A 6,597-nucleotide genomic window follows, 5' to 3' on the forward strand; every position below is an offset into this window, starting at 1 on the left:
TGTATGTACAGTCATCGTCAACCATAGGCTGTGTAAGACTTGTGCACATTGTGTTGACATGTGTTTAAGTGAATACATGTTTAGATTGTAAACACACCAGTCATAAAGTCACTCGTCTTGCTAATAAAATAAAATGTGTTTTGTGATTGTGCGGTACGGACAACAATGCAAAGCTTGTTTTCCTTTGATACCACACTTCAAAGTGGGTATGTGTTCACCTCAGTGTGTCATGTTGGGAAACAAATCATGAAGGCAATTCCACAGTTTCGACTGTTGAGGGTTGATGAGAGTGAGTATTGAAGTTTGGACTAAATATAGTTCTATTAAATCCGATGGGGGAAACGCTCATGATGAGCTTTGGCAGCTGGCATGTTTTTCTAACTTCAAAACCTCACCACTGCAGGGATACTATTTACCTTGATACGCCCTTGAAATAATACTTACAGCTCAAACAACTTTGTGTTGCAAAGGCTGTCTCAGTCTCCAACCTTTTAAATATTGTATGTTTCCCTCCACTGCAGCCTTGGATACATCTCTCTCCTCATGTAAATGCTGCTGTTCTTTATTCTTCTAGCCCCCCACCACTCTCTCGCTGCTTCCACCCTTCAGGCAGTTCCACTTTGAAGTTGTTCCTCGGCTGTGTGAAATTTGAGATTAAAGTCCATCTGTTCGTGTTCCCACCCCACCCATCAATACACCTACGGATATAAAAATTAAAACAGACAAAAAGGAGAGGTTGTTTTTAATAGGTCAAAGGAAGCGGTAATATGACCGAGCCAGAAATCATAAGGGCCCCAACTGAGTGAGCGCTTTCAGCCTCACTGGATACATTATACCTGACACACACCTTTGCAGACAATCAATTTCTTATCTGATTATTACTTATTCATCTGTGCAGAGCAAAAGGCTGTCAAGGTTGTCATCTGTTAAGGAACTGTGCAGTTATGTGGGCCTGTAAAGCGGAGCCCCTACTTGTCTGTATTGTAGTGCAACACAAACAAATATCCTGCCTTTCTTTCATGTGTGAGCAGCAACACTACATTCCCCCAATAAACCCAGCGTGTGGCTGGGGCCACTGCAGTTTTGTTGGCTTCTCCACCGGTCAGCGCGGTTAATAAACCCATGTGTCCTGATGATTACCCAGTCTCACCTCTACTGTATTGTTCGCTTTTCATTCCCGCTGCAGCCGTGGCAGAAGGGAAGAGTAAATATTCTCAGCGTAAATATTCCCTGTGAACAAGCAGCTCGAGCAGAATCTGGAGATTAAAACTGTTGTTTATGCTTTCAGTGTTTATGTGGGATATGTACGCAATAGAAGCAGGATAAAGCAGCATAAGTAGAAGGCGTACTCAAAATGCAATAACACCAAAATTATGTTAACATATTGCAGCTTAATATGAATAACCTGGTGTGAGTAAGAGAATTTTTGCAGACACCAAATTGAGAAAACGTTTTAAAGCCCCTCACATGTAGTGTTTACCTTTTCACCTACTTACAATCATGGAACATTGACCTTCTAAATGACATTTGCCTCCTGCTCAGATGGGCGTGTTTGGCAAAATGTCCTTATTCAGCCACTACACCTTAATTCTGCCCAGGAATGAGGTAAATAAGGGAGAAAAGATTCAATGCACTGCCCTCCTGCTCCAGAGGAAAAGCCTGATTGCACTTCACTCAGCTTTAATAGTGCTCTGTTAACACAGGCACAACAACATCAGAGTAATGACACAGTAGAAATGTAATGACCTCAATGACTTCTTACACTGTACACTGTATAAATATATGACGCCCACTGTGCTATAATCAAGCAGCAAAAGGAGGATATGCAGGTCGAGGATCTTGCACTGGCGTGTGTATGGATGTGTCGTACAGTGGAATCCAAAATTCCGACACAACTTCCCCATATTCCATGCATCCTGGGTGAATATAAATATTAGAATGCATCAGATTATTATTATTTATTAAGATTATTATCACTTCAGGTTATTAACATTTAAAATCACTAATATTTTTGAATAAACCTTAGGCTAATCAGAAATTAAGGCGAGGATCAGCAACATTGACAAGTGATGTCATGACATTTAAAATGAAGACGGAAAAAATTTGTATGTCATTGCTTTATATGAGCAGCTCTGTGATAGTGGGTATACTGGTTTTAGAAATAAGTGGAATTGAGAAAAAGGGAATACTCTGCGCCCGATAGTGGTTTGAACCTTGCAGTATAAACAACAAGAACTGAGAACTAAGAGAACTAAAGTGTTGGAGAAACTGGACCAGTTGTATGCAAAGCACGATCGGGCAGACCAAATGTGACCACAGAAGATCAAGGCATCAAGCTGAGTTCTCTGTGAGATAGAGAAGCTACTTCATCACAGATACAAAATGTGCTCCTATCAGCCAAACACTGTCAAAATAAAACTGCCTTGAAGAGGCCTCAGAGGACAAGGAGCAGTTTTCTAAACCACTTCTCTGGAGGGGAAACGAGGCCAAACGCTCGGGGTGGGCCGAGAAAAACACCCGCATCTCAGTTTCACAGCAAAGAAAGTCCTATTTACTGACAAAGTTTTAGATTGAGGGATGAACTGTAGTGTTCATGTAAGGAGATCAATGACAGAGAATGATAGCACTTATCATAAGTCCAGATATGATGTTTTACTCTGGAGTTGAACACTTTCACTGACCAGGGAAAAGAACCACTCTATTCTTCAGAGGCACACTACACCCTCTGTTTTGCATGTATGTGGAGAGGGATTGACTGCAGCAGGATAATGAGCCAAAAAATCTTCTCAAAGCTTTGCAAGAACCTATTGAAGAACAAAGAATACCTGGAGATCCTTAGTGTCACAGAGTTTCCTCCACAGTCACCTGATCTGATCCATGATGGAGATTGTAGGTGGGCAAGGGAAGGTTTGTGAAGCCGGGAATTTTGTGACACGTTGTCTTATCTTCCTGGAATATCCCTCTTGTAAAAGCAAACTGGGAACATACCAAATACTGAGATATTCTGAAATCCATGTGAATTTTTCAAAAATCAACGCTCAAATTACATTCTATTATTTTGTATTTCAACCAGTTGATGCGTTTTAATCTTTGCATTCATATCCCTTATTAATCAGATTAATTCAGAGGGTAAGGAGCAAGAAATCAAAAATAATATTTATCTCGGTTGTTAGTCCAACTGAGACCTTATGTTTCATTCTCCAGCTTGTTACATCTACTACAACACAAGCTGCTAAGGTTTGAACACACTGAATGCACACATGGCTTCAGGAGGATATATAGGATTCTGGTCAGACCAAGGTCATATCACAGCCTCACCTCAAACTGCTCCGGGGACTGGAACTACACCACTTATCTTTATCTGCGTCTTGCTGTTGTTTTCTTTGTGTTAAACCATGCCTAAAAAAAACACACACACAAAAGGGGGAAATGGGCCCAATTTCAATTTAATCCTTTTCACACACATAACAAAATTAGGGACCAGCAAAGGAGCAAGACACCAAGTTAGAGATCTCCTTTGTCGATTTTTTTTTTTTTTTTTTTTTTTTTGGGGGGGGGGGGGGTCACTATGAAACTGTGGCAGGACATATAATCCTAAAGCTGGTTGATTGGAAACAATTTCTCCATCCACACATATAGAAAACTCACGGTATTCAATCAAATCACACATTTCATAAAAGGGCTTTAACAATATGTACAAGGTGAGACATCCTGTTCTTGACCCTGGACGAGGGTGAGGAAAAATCCTTTAAACAGGGGAAAGAAAATCTATAAACTCACTTAAGACTCATTTAATTAAAAAGATCCTTCATTAATGACTTAAATAAAAGTTGTTCACACTAACTAATGTCTTACAAATCATTTGAGAGTTGAATGATGATATATACTGTTAAAAATAATTTGTTACAACTCATGAACCAATTCTAAAGGCTGCCTGGTTAGAAGATTGTACCTGAACAACCCCAGACATGATCAGTCCTTACAAATGCCAGAGTCTTTGCTCTGTCATTTCTCCTGGTTCAGTGCAGAAGCCTCTGGTTCGCTCTCAGGCTTCGGGGCAATCCCCTGGGCAACACGTCTCGGCTTTAGCGTTACATCAATGGTGGGTGAGATGATGAAAGTGTCAGCACTCATTTTTTCTCTGTGCCCTCAGAATAAAGGTACAGAGCTAGACCTCCCGACCTCTGAGATTGTCCATCTGTGTGTGTGACTGTTTTTCTCCTGGCTGGTGTGTGTAGGATTTCATGCACTTTTATCCTCGGCTTCACACCGACCTCTTCATTCCTTTCTTATCTCCCATCAGCTTTTTTTTTCTCTTTGCTACTTTGGGTCAACCTGATGATGTTGATAGGACTGCCTGCCAGTCTTTGTACTCTCAGATAAAATACAGCAAATGTCTACTGCTTCCAAACAGATACACATTTGTTCGACGTAAGTTATTACAATAACTACAATTTTCCATTTTTTTTGCAAAACTTCAAATACTTTTAATATACTAAAGTATTAGAGAATTGACAGAATCGAATTACTTTAGCAGTAAGGTGTTAGGTAAAATGAGTTAACTTGTTACAACTGTAAGTTGCCTTGTGGACAGGAACAACACCAGGATGAAGACACTTCATCGGGAATGCTAATTAATATGGTATCAATCCTTATTTGAACAATTTCAATTAAACTTACATTATCTAATTTATAAGATAAGGTTGAGACCTTACAATATTAAAGAGACACCCAACAGTTTTTCACAATGAGCAAACACTTGGTCCACTAAAAGTATAGCATATAAAAAGCGAGTTCTAATACCCAGCCTCATTTTCTTTCTTTTTCATTTAAGAGGTGCACACACAGCCCACGTCCAACAAACAGAGCTGTCCATGGTTCTGAAACAACAGCAGCGCCATTCATTGTTCCGAGCACCTACAACTGTTAGGTAACCTACTTAGGTAAAATACTGACATTTCTTAGAAAAGTTTTAATTGTACACAATGTTATACCTATTATGTAATGAATTTAATGACTAAACAGTCATGTTCAGGTTAAATATTTCCTCTTAAAAGATGCCACGTGGAGTTTTTCGACGAATTCTTTCAATCCTTATTATTGGTACGACTTCAAATTCTTCATTCTTTTTGGGGAAATTGCTTTTTTTTGGAATTACTGCAACACACTGTACAGCTTAATACGCATGTTTGCATATGCAACCAGGTGTGGTTTATTCAAATTTCTTTATCACCCTTGCAACCACATAGATTTATATTAGGACCTACAGGTTTTGAATCACTTCATTAAAACATCAGGAATAACAGTCCAATGATATATTGTTCAATTCATAATCCCCCAATGGCGTCCCACCCACATACACTGTTTTAGTTTTATGACACAAAAGCATTGAACTAAGGCTTGTGGTGGGTAATGTCCTGCCCTGTGTCATCCTTTAAATTTAAAGTGAACTAACTTCTTCTTACTTTCTTTTCTGTCTTTGTACAAAAGGCAGAAATGGTTTTCTCTCTCTTAAACAGACCAGAGCAGTGAAAATACATCTCCTGCAAGTTTCTGCAAAGGTTCCCAAATGTACATATCGATTTTAAGTATATGGTTTGAAAAGCCGTGCTATTTTCGCCACATGCTCAGGAGACAAATATATTTAGATCACTCTTCATTAAAGGTATGTGTTTTATGGCATATATTTAGTCCGGGTTTGAATTAAGCAGTGTTTATTGACTGTCAGTTAAAAGAGAGGAGCTTATGGATTGAATATAAAATGTCTGACTGACTCAGCTATATGTTTCCTTTATCTTCACAATCATAAACTCCCTGCAGATAGAGGAATCTCATGTGGCTGCTCATCCTGAGAGATCATTGCATGTTATGGTGGGTCATATTTAGGGCAAACACAATGAGGTAATTTAGTTTTAGATTTAATTAAACGGCTTTGTTTTATGTGGCTGCAAGCTGCAGGAATGGTCAGGGTATATGTCGTCTGTAGGAGTGGTGAGATGACATAAATCAGTAATAAGGGAGTCGACCTCGCCTACTCCCACCCTTACCCAGCCATCCTCCGGAAACAAGAGGCACATTTTGATGTTAATTTGTCACATAGCCGTGTGGACACACATCCGGAGGGAAAATGACTGTGGGCCTCCTCCCCAATCACAGCCCTCCACTGTTTCACACCAGGCCCCATTTAATAAATCAGCTCGGGAAAAATATCACATCTCTAGGGTACCTTGGATAAGAAATCCTCCCCTGGAGTTCCAGCAGGGTCACGTTCCTACAAGAGCTGGAGGAATTAGCATTTTTTTATCTACATCCCAGCAATTTTTCACAGGGAACAAAACTGGGCTTCTTTAAATGACTTCCACCAACGACGCTCAGGGGTACTCGGTGCTTTTACTGTCATTGTTAAAGGACAACTTTATCCTAATTCCAAATTTCCTTTTTTCTCCCCCTGGTCATTTGTTGGACACTGCAGCTGCCTGTGCATGAAGCCATCTTCAAATTTTCCAAACAACTGATGGCTCATTGACTCGTATTCTGTTCCTGGCAGGGTATAAAACAACTGGAGACCTCAAATTCATTAAGTAAAGGTAATCCATC

This window comes from Platichthys flesus, chromosome 17, assembly GCF_949316205.1.
Source record: "Platichthys flesus chromosome 17, fPlaFle2.1, whole genome shotgun sequence".
Classification (NCBI taxonomy): domain Eukaryota; kingdom Metazoa; phylum Chordata; class Actinopteri; order Pleuronectiformes; family Pleuronectidae; genus Platichthys; species Platichthys flesus.